Below are 10,918 nucleotides of genomic sequence, written 5' to 3'. Positions count from 1 at the left end.
AGCACAAATCATCGCGTAAAAAAATGGTGGAGAGTTAGATTTGACTTAGTTAACTGTCCATATGACAGCAAGTCACAATAATATTTTCATAATGGATCCAATGATACAAGTTTTCTAATGGAGTATATATTAATCCATTTTTCAAAAACTTGGTCATATATACGGCACAAGTTCGACTTTTGGAAATAGTAGTACACATTATATTTTTTGGAACGGAGGTAAAGTTGAATGATTTTTTGGTATTTCATAAGCTTGCTGAAAATACTTGTGTCATTAAAAAGAAAAAGGGCTAGTTCATCTAATTTGCCCACGAAGATGCATTTATATGCATGCATTGAAGTTGAAACAGCGAGCTGGCGAGCGGTTGGGAGGGAAGATTCGGTCGGGCCCACATGGATGACCGTGATTTGGCTTCGTACCACAGCTAGGATGGAGGAGTTGAAGCTGGGGCCCGCATCCATCCCTGCATGCAACACAACACAAGCGGATCAGATCACGCACGTCAACGTCCGTCCAAATGACACTACCCCAGTGTACCGACTCAACGTGCCAACGTCCTTTTCTTTTGAGTAGAAGCTCTCCACCAGGTAAAATGACTATAATCATCCAAAAACTCACATAATATTTAAAACCTACAATCGAGGTACTGAGAGTAGAGGAAGTTACAGGAGTAGAATTATTGAATGGCAATCGATGAACCTTTGCATGTTGACATGAATCACATACTAATGACTCGCGAGAAGGTGTAGAAGCAAGTTTATTTGATCTAGTGATAGACTGAGCGACACTAGATGATGGGTGCCCGAGCCATTGATGCCATTGTTCAGAGGCGAGCTCAGCACCGAAGAGACCTTGCCGACTTGACGCTGAAGTGGAAAAACGAAGACTTGGAACCGGGTAGAGGCCACTATGAAGAAGGACCTTCTTGGTGGACTGATCCTTCACAAGAAATAAGTTAGGCCAGAATTCCGTGAAAGAAGATCCTTCCACCAAGAAGATGTTTGATTATATGTGGAACGTGGAGGACATCTTTTAAAAGTAGAGATTTATTTGAGCAAGTAAGTAAATATTGACCAATGTGCGAGATTTTCAGACTTGAGTCGTTGGCTACTTGTTCCTGATCCTTGCCGCCGTAGTGTTCATGAATGGTGAGGTGGTCGTGGTCACTGGTGAGGTCGGCTGATGCGTCGGTGTCGGTGTACCAGTTGGTGTCGACTTGTTAGGGGTCGGCATGGGTGGCGTTGCCAGAGTGCTCAAACTTGCCGACATATTGTTCCTCTAGATTGTATCTTGCACATTGTCTCATCGAAAATCCCCGATATTTTTGAATAAATAAAACATTATTTTACCCCTAAAAAGGAAAGAAGAAGCGAACGGAGCATGGCTCACACTGTCGGGTTCCTTGTGGTGAAATCAATCCACCAGAGCTCAAATTCTAGACTTGGCATTGTTGCTCATTTTTTTCTGGATTTATTTCAGTCTTTTGACGATGTTTGTTCAATGCGAGGAGACGTTTTCGTAGACAACATGTTGATGCAGGTGCCTTGGAATATTGATGGGATGCTTATTTTCTCTGCAAATGTTCGAATTTTGAAATGGAAATGAATGTTTTTTAGAGGAAAATGTAAAGTGTAAAGAAGAGCGAGGGAGGGAGGGCCGTAACAGAATTCGCCACGGTGGCAGGCTGGCTCGCGCGCGGGCGGGCGGGCGTGGTGAGCTGTTCTTCTCACCACGCTCTCTCCTAACAAAAGATTCCCTAAGCTGTAATTAATTCGGAAGCAACGGAAAATGCATGCGTGCATGCATGGATGGGAGGGACAAGAGAGCAGTTAGGATTTGGTGGGGCCCGCCCGAATTAAATACCTGGACGGGATTTGGCTTCTTCTCTTTACACTAGGAAATGACCAACGTACAAACTATCTAGTTACTTATTAATTAATTGTACTACTACTCCGTTTTTGTTTGTTTGCTTGTTTAGAGCATCTACAGTCGGGCGCCTCAAAATCATCTGATACGCAGGGCGGGCCGTCCAGTCACTGACTGGTCACGTTTTTCTGACCCAAACGGACCTCAAACGCCCGGGCTGATAGGAACCCCTCATTTCCAGCCCAAATATGGAGCGGATATGGGGGTCCGCCGCGTCAGACTAGGCCCATGCTGGCCCACCTGACCCAACATATATTTGTCCCCATCCGCTCGCCGGAACAAACTCTAACCACGTCACTCCACTCCCTTCCACTCCCCTCCGCCAACTGAGCTCACCTCCGGCAAGTTCCGGCCTTCTCAGGCATGGCAGGCGGTGGATCAGACTCCGGCCACTCCGGGTCCGTTGACTGAGGTGTCATCCATGCGGGTTGGAGGAGGCAATGGCAGTCCGCATTTCACTCCGCGCGCTCACGGGAGGACATCGCCCGGCCGACGGACGGATCCGTCCGCCGCGACGCCATAGCGTAGGCTTACCGGGCGCTCGGGTCCTTTGGTGCTGGATCCTTGCGGTCCCGGTAGCCGGAACACCTCTCCTTCCCCACCATCGGTCGGGCAGACTATGAGTCCCACCGGAAACGAGCGGCAAGCCGTGGGAAGGAGAGGATAAGGACCGCCGAAGCCCGTATCGCGACGGAAATGGCGGAGGCGGATGCGCGGGCGCAGGCGACTGCAAAGGAGGAAGCCATCCGTGTGTGCGTTGTAAAGATACAACAACGGAGGAACACGCGCGCCCACGCCCGAGAGCAGAATCAGACGGTCCGTGCCATGGCTTGAGGAACACGTGCGCCCTTGCCCGAGGGGGGTATATAGCTTCTAGTCAAAAGAAAAGGACGTTGGCACGTTGAGTTGGTACACTTGACGTGCGTGATCCGCTTGTGTTGCATGGATGCGGGTCCGTCCTACTAGCTCCCATCCTCCACGGGATTTCTTCGTGCCTCGCTTTTAACCCACTGAAGTAAATACACTAGTTTAACCCAAGGGTAGTAATAGTACTAAAGTAGGAGAGTAATTAAGCCATAATAATTGACCAGCCCACTTGCCGCAACGGAAATGGATTGTCGCGATCGCGTATGCATGCGGCCGGTTAGGAGGGGAAGATTCGGTGGGCCCACCTCGTCGCTTCGCCTGGGACTGGAAGGAGATCCGGCGGGCCCACATCCGTGCAACGGAAACGCACGCGCCACGCCTCCGATCAATTCAGCGATGAAAAAAAAAAATGGGTGGCATTCACGTCTCCTCCTCCTCTCGTCTTTCTTATCTTCTTCCAAGTTCCAATCCTCTCCCATAGACCTCAACCTGTCAAGAAACCACAACAATTCTGTAGGATGTGGTCCGTAGGTGTAGCATTGTTGGTTGTTGTTGTGTGCTCCACCGCCCTTTGATGAGGGCGAACGCAAGGATAGCTGATAGAAAAAAGTGGTGAGGAGCGATGATGTTTTTTTGGCTCCAGGGATGTGTTGTTGCAGGAGGAAGATTGTCCGGCAAAAAGGAGAAAAGTTTCAGCCTCTGTGTTTTGGGACTGAGTGGTAATGGTGTTTTTTGTTGAAAAATGTAGGCTGGTTCATGGGTCTGTACTTACTATGGGTTTGTGCATGCGGTACTCTGTAGTTTCCTGTGCTTGTAGTGCGGTTTGGGTGACACCCAGGGTTTCGCCCCATGGTCTGTCGTTCCTGATGATAGGCGCAGACTGTGGGTTTCCTGGTGTTGCTCCCAACTCGCTTCTTCTCTTTCCCTAGCAATTCTGGTTTCGGTTTTAGCTGAGACGATGTATTTCCGTTGTGATATATAATGGAAAGGGGGGAAGCCCGGTTCGAAAAAAAAAACTACATGATATGCAATCGCTTCAAGGTGCATTCATGTGGTAAGATCCCACGAATCACACGCCGCCAGAAGACCCGAATTTTCGCACAGCTTGTAGCTTTCAATGGGAGGTCCACGTCCATTCCTCACTCCTTGAGGTCTAAGTATTCGTCCCTCCTTCTTTGTGAGTCACTAGAGCACTGTATGTCGTTTTAATAGACTACACACCAGGTTTTCATGAGCCAAGCTAAGAAATCTTCGTTTGTCACCATTGCATAGGGGAATGTCACTGAGTACCTCTGCATCATCAAGACCAAGTGCGAAAATGATCCCGATCAGCCGACGCATGCGACGGGGATAACCACCCACCAAACAGCACGTGCATCTAGGCCCGTCCACACATACACACGTCACATGTGCAACGCCCACGAACCGTTCACGACTACTCTTCCTCCCCTTCTAGTCCCACCAGTTATGTCTCTTCCACCATCGATGCGACTTGCCCTCTCGCGCCCACCAGGGTCCAAATCCTGGTGCTCACATTATTCCTGAATTTATTTCAGGATTTCCGGCGATGCGCTTTCAGTGGGAGGAGACGTTCCCGTCGACGACGAGGCGCCTACGGCGACTTCGTTAATTTCAATATGACATGTCGGCTCAGTCTCTCGAAGGTGCACATAGGGGTAGGGTGTGCGTGTGTGCGTTCATAGGGATGAGTGTATGCGCATATTATTTTACCCCTAAAAAGGAAAGAAGAAGTGAACTAAGCATAGCTCAGATTGTCGGATTCCTTGTGGTGAAATCAATCCACCAGAGCTCAAATTCTAGACTTGGCATTGTTGCTCATTTTTTTCAGGATTTATTTCAGTCTTTTGACAATGTTCATTCAGTGCGACAACAGGACGCCCGTGATATCATCAATCTCAAGATGTTGTGCCTGCTCAGTATCCCATATATTTTGATATATAGGGATAGGATATGCCTTGATACGTTCATAGTGGTGAGTATATTTGTGTGTACCTGAGTATCTGCGATTTTTCTGTGTTTAATAAGAAAGAAAAAGAAAAGACTAGTCGAGTGAAAAAAAGAGAGTAAGAATACTAGTCCAATTTATTTTTTTCAACATGACTAGTCCAATTTAATTAATTTGCACGTACGTACTGTATTTATTTAGGTCATTGGCACGTTGACGTTGACGTTGGTAAGTAGAGTGGGGTGGTGTGGTTCGCAAAAAGAAGTACACTGGGACGTTGACGTGCGTGATCGACGCTCGTGGGAATCGTCTCGTCCGTCCTAATTTTGTTGTGGTAGGCCCCTTCCCCTCGCCTACGCTTCAACTCTTTTTTTATGCATGCATCATCAGTTCATCATGGTGGGTTATTAAATTAACTAGAAGAACGCTCGTGCGTTGCAACGGGGCTACATTAACTTAAAAAGTTCAATATTAATCATGTTAATAATACATTTAATATTTTCATACATATCAAGTGACATTGGCGACCTTTTTTGTCAATTTAGCAACGGGCTCAGTTGCAACGGGCTCTTTATACATATCAGACAACTCGCTACTACTTAAACTACAACTATGGCTACCAATATTTTTTTGTCAATTTAGCTCAGCAATAGTGCCTGGCTTAATAGACTGCTTTGCATTCACCCCCTCAGAAGACAGAGAGAACCAACTCAACATGTCAGAAGATTAACAGAAATTTCATTTGTATGGCATGAACATATAGCAGGAGCACCAACACATAGATCAGCAGAGAGCACAGCACAGCATGCACACACTCGGGCCATCTATATCATACACACACAGCAACGCACACACGCATCACGCTGGCATATACATACAGAAAAGCAGGCACACACGCATCATGCGCATTGGCCGGTGCGACGCACGCAGAGCAAGTACGTACGCACGGAGAGCAAGCTAGCAAGCACGCACGCGACCAACCCCGCCGCTGCATGCGCTGGCAGAAGGTGAGGCAGCAAGGGAGACTGCACATTGAAGCTGTCCATGCAAGGTTGGAGGTGCTGGGCCGGCGACGGCGGTGTCGGGACGGCGCTTGATTCGTTCCCGGTGGCGTGGAGCTTGGGGCGGCAATGCAGCGATAGCTAGTGCTCGGGGATGGGGGTTTGGGGCGGGGGCAGTCGACCCGATGGCTGGCGAAGTTAACGGGCTCGGGCGGCTGGAAATTCGGCGGGTGGCGGCGGCGCAGCGCGAGGATGGGACAGGCGAAAAACCTAGCGGGCGTTCAACTACCAATACCCACGCCTTTTTTTAGGGGAATTGCTTGTGAAAATAACGTGCGACGATGACTTAGCGAGCGGATCCCCTTAAAAAAGACATAGCGAGCAGATTCCCTTAAAACTGGTAGGAATGGATACGATTGATGACTTTGATAAATAGTGGTGAATGTTGGCCTAATTTACTATCATCATGCATGGAAATGAATCATCAAAAAAAAGAATACTTCCTATTACTACACTCATAGGAAGCTTCCTAATCTCTGCTACCAAACAGTTTCTGCCCAAACAAGGAAGGAAAGTTATGGACATGATTCGGAAGGAAACAAACGTTATGAAGATTAATTAATTTAGATTTGATTTTAGAGATTGATTGTGATTGGTTCTTTTACATAAAGACATTACAAAATAATTTGTGTCAGTATGGAAAGTTTTGATCCATTCAGTTTTTTTCGTTGTGTGAGAGGGTGAAGTGAAAATAAACCGATGAAGTGGGGGAGGCGACGAAAAAAATCTACGACGGTTAACCTACGAAAAAAAACCGGACAAAAGTGGTGGGACGAAAAAAATCTGGAAGCGAGACTACCAACTGCTCCATTAGGAATAGAGATTAGATTATAAACTAACTAGCCTCTCCTCTCTTCTTAGTGGAACTGATACGTAGTATTTTGAGCAACGTATGCCCCATGAGTATTTCTCTCCAAATTATAAGCATGTTTGGAATTGGATCCATATACGTACATGTGCACGTCCACTTTAATTTGCATACACGGCCACACGGGCACGTTGCCACGTTTGAGGCCTTTTCCTCAAGGAGGAGCGTACAACATGACAAGAGTGAATCAAGAAACTTTGAACAATAAAAGGGTGAATGAAACTAAACCATCTACTTAATTAGTTAAAAAATATAGTAGGAGGAACTCAAAGAATGGTCTGAACAAGCTGTGGAGAAAGGCTCTTTATGCGTAGTCGTTGCAGAGTAGTCCCGCCAGAGCAATGACTTGCCTCGTGTGGAACTATCACGGACTTGGGTACTCGGAGGCCGGAGGCAATGAAGATTTCTTAGCTTGGCTCATGAAAAACCTGGTGTGCAATCTATTAAAACGACATACAATGCTCTAGTGACTCACAAAGAAGGAGGGTTGAATCGTGAATAAACCTATAGTTGGATGGTTAGGTGGACATTGGTATTCCAGCCCACCAGTGTCCAAGTCCTGGTGCTCGCATTTATTCTGGATTTATTTTAGGATTTCCGACGATGCTTGTTCAGTGTGAGGAGGCGCCTACAGTGATCTCGTAACATCTCAAGATGACATGGCGGTTCAGTCTCTCGGAGGTGCTCATAGGGGTAGGGTGTGCGTGTGTGCCTTCATAGGGGTGAGTGTATGCGCGTATGTAGGAGCACATGCGCATGTATTGTGTTAAAAAAATTGATGCATGCATCATCAATTCATCATGCTGGGTTATTAAACAAATTATTTCAACTAACTAGCCCATCTTCTCTTCTTAATAGGACTGCTAGTATTTTGAGCAAGCTTTGGAAATACCACAAATTCATTCAAATTTCAAAAGAGTAGAAGATCTATACTAGTCAAATTCTAGCATTCCCACACCAAGAAAAAAAAGAAGCAAACTCTAACATTACAAGAAAACCATAAAAGAAAAGGAAAATACAATTCAATCATGGGAGAATCATCCATCTGGCACCTGCCGATGACGCACCGATCTTGTTGTCGCTGGAGTTTTGTGCCACCATGGGAATAAAAGAGTACTATATATGTTTTGTTGATCCCGAATGGTCCACGGTCCGGAGAAGATGTTGCTGGATCGATCATACCTAGAGGTCGTGCAACCTGAGTCAAAGGAATGATAAGATCGACGCCGTTGTTGCTGAAGCAGCCCCTACCCGACAAAGACACGACTAACTTTGTTTCCACACATAGAAAATCCACCTGATTTCGTGTCTAGATCCGACGGCACACGCATCGCCGAAGCCAGAAAAAAGGCAGAAGGGGACCTTACTGAACACCGGCTTGTCCACCTGATCTTGTCGATTGATCCGATGTTGCACGTATCACCGGGACCGAAGAAGAAGCCGAAGCCGAAGGAACCATTATGTAACACCACAGCCACCATCGCCAGAAGGGCCGAAATGACGGACAAAAGGAGACACACCTAATTAATGCACCAAGACAGAGAAAACAACAACTTCCACCGGTAGATCGGGACCTCCTAGCACACCTCTAGTGGCGGAGCTGTGGGAGGAGAAGGAGGCCGGCGACCTACCTATGGAGGAGGGTGCGATGCATGATGGAGGAACTCTATATTGTCTTTGGGCTGTGGTTGCGTACGTTAAGGGGGTGTTTGGTTCAGGGACTTTTTAGTCCTAAAGACTAGAAAAAGTCCCTAAAAAGTCTCTAGGAACCAAACGGGAGGGACTTTTTTTACAGGGACTAGAAAAAGACTCTACTGGAGAGTCTTTTTTGATTAGTCCCTGGGACTAGAAAAAGTCCTAGGACTTCTAAACCAAACACCCCCTAAATCACCTGTTGTTTTGGACTAGAACAAGAGTATTTCTCTCCAAATTTAATGCATGAATGGATCGATATACAATGTAGAGTACATGGGCACGTTCAATTTAATTTGTGTACACGGCCGCCGCGTAACACGGGCACGTTGTCACGTTTGAAGGATACAATCCATGCTCGGCTGGGACTGACGTCATATAACTATAACTGAAGTACGAACGAACTAACTCCCGCTGTGGGTCCCACGTTTCCTTGTTTTACCTCGCCTCGGCTTTGGGTTTTTTTTTTTTTTTGAAATCAAGCAAAGCTTGTATTACTTAATGGTGCTGGGCCATATCGCCCACAGCACAAGATGCCACATGGGCAGGTACATCAGAATCCCATTCCACAAACTGGTTGGGAGGATACATATGACCGATCTTAGCTAGCTCATGCGCTACGAAATTCGCCCTACGCCCACAGTACATGATTTTATGTTGGGAGAACCATAGCTTGAGTTGCATTTTCGAGTCCTCGATCACTGCGGCGTATGGCGATGAGTCCACCTTGCCGAGATCAAGGGCATCAACCAGAAGCTGGGAGTCAGTCTTGAAGAACACCCGGGTTAATCCTAGATCCGCAGCAAGCGTAACAGCCTCGGCTCTGGGTTAAAACGCTGGAACCCGATCATTCCTCTACTATGTATGTGTGCATCTACTCATCGTACACGTACGCCGGCCCCATGAGACGAGGCAGTATGTATTGGACAACATATACATACACGGACTCGACAGTAAAATAATAAATCTAAATGCAGTCAAACGTGATCAGGAAATGTCACCAGGTACCCACGTTAGGAAGGAACGAGATGCTAGATCTTGTGCCTGCCGGTGATGGTTGGTGCGGGAGGCATTTCTCCAAGGCACCCGGTGTCGACGGTTTTACGGCAGGACCTCAAGGAGTGAGGAATGGACGTGGACATCCCATTGAAAACTACAAGCTGTGCGAAAATTCGGGTCTACTGGCGGCGTGTGATTCGTGGGATATTACCAGAGGAATGCACCTTGAAGTGATTGCATATCATGTAATTTTTGCCGATGAAATGTTTGTATGGCCATGGAGGAGGATCTTGAACATGTATTGAAATACTTCCGCATGCAGATGTTTTTGGGGTGACGCGTGGCCTTGGTTTGATTTTCGTCTAACAAAGCTTCATCCCGACACTTGGGCCAAAGACACACTTTGTGACCGGTTATTCTCGAATCCGGATCAAGCTAAAATGCTTACCGTTATATGGGCTAGCTGGCACTCCTGTAGCCGATGGACACATGATCACATATTCTCGAATCCGTTCCCCTCGCCTACGCTTCAACTCTTTTTTTATGCATGCATCATCAGTTCATCATGGTGGGTTATTAAATTAATTAGATTAAACTAACTAGCCTCTCCTCTCTTCTTAGTGGAACTGGTAGTATTTTGAGCAAGTTCATGAAACACCACAAATTCATTCAAATTAGTAATGGAGTAGAAGATCATGAAACACCAGGTTTCAAGTCCTGGTGCTCGATCACATTATTTCTGAATTTATTTCAGAATTTTCGGCGATGCGCTTTCAGTGGGAGGAGACGTTCCCGTCGACGACGAGGTGCCTACGGTGACTTTGTAAATTTCAAGATGACATGCCGGCTCGGTCTCCCGGAGGTGCTCATAGGGGTAGGGTGTGCGTGTGTGCGTTCATAAGGGTGAATGTATGCGCGTATGTATTAGCGCTTGCGTCTGTACTGATGTTCAAAAAAAACCAGAGTAATCTAAGGTAAGGTGAGGACATGTGTGTGCGTTTAATCACCTGTTGCAGCTCAACCATCAAAGGGTCACAACATGCAGTGGCAGACCTAGAATCATTTTTGTACTTGGTTTTGATGATACAAGCGCCTGGCCAGTCAGCCGATCAGGATCATTTTCGTGCTTGGTTTTGATGATGCAGAGGTAGTTCCTGACATTCCCCCGTGCAATTGTGGCAACAAAGATTTCTTAGCTTGGGCCCAGGAAAAACCCTGCCGTGTAGTCTATTAAAACCACATACAATGCTCAAGCGGCTCGTAGAGGAGGGACAAATACTTGGAACCTCAAGGAGTGACGAACAGACGTGGACATCCCGCTGGAAACTACAAGTCGTGCCGAAAGTTCGGGTCTTCTGGTGGCAGGTGATTCGTGGGATCTTACCAGATGAATGCACCTTGAAGTGATTGCATATCATGTAATTTTGCCTAGTAGAGTAGTGCCGATGAAATGTTGGTATGTCTATGGAGGAGGATCTTGAGCATGTCTTGATGCACTTCCACATGCCAGATGTTTTTGGGATGAGGCGTCGTCTTGGT

The sequence above is a fragment of the Triticum urartu genome, chromosome 2A (assembly GCF_056163025.1).
Source record: "Triticum urartu cultivar PI428250 chromosome 2A, HENAU_Tu73, whole genome shotgun sequence".
Lineage (NCBI taxonomy): Eukaryota > Viridiplantae > Streptophyta > Magnoliopsida > Poales > Poaceae > Triticum > Triticum urartu.
Note: the sequence above shows the minus strand (reverse complement) of the source record.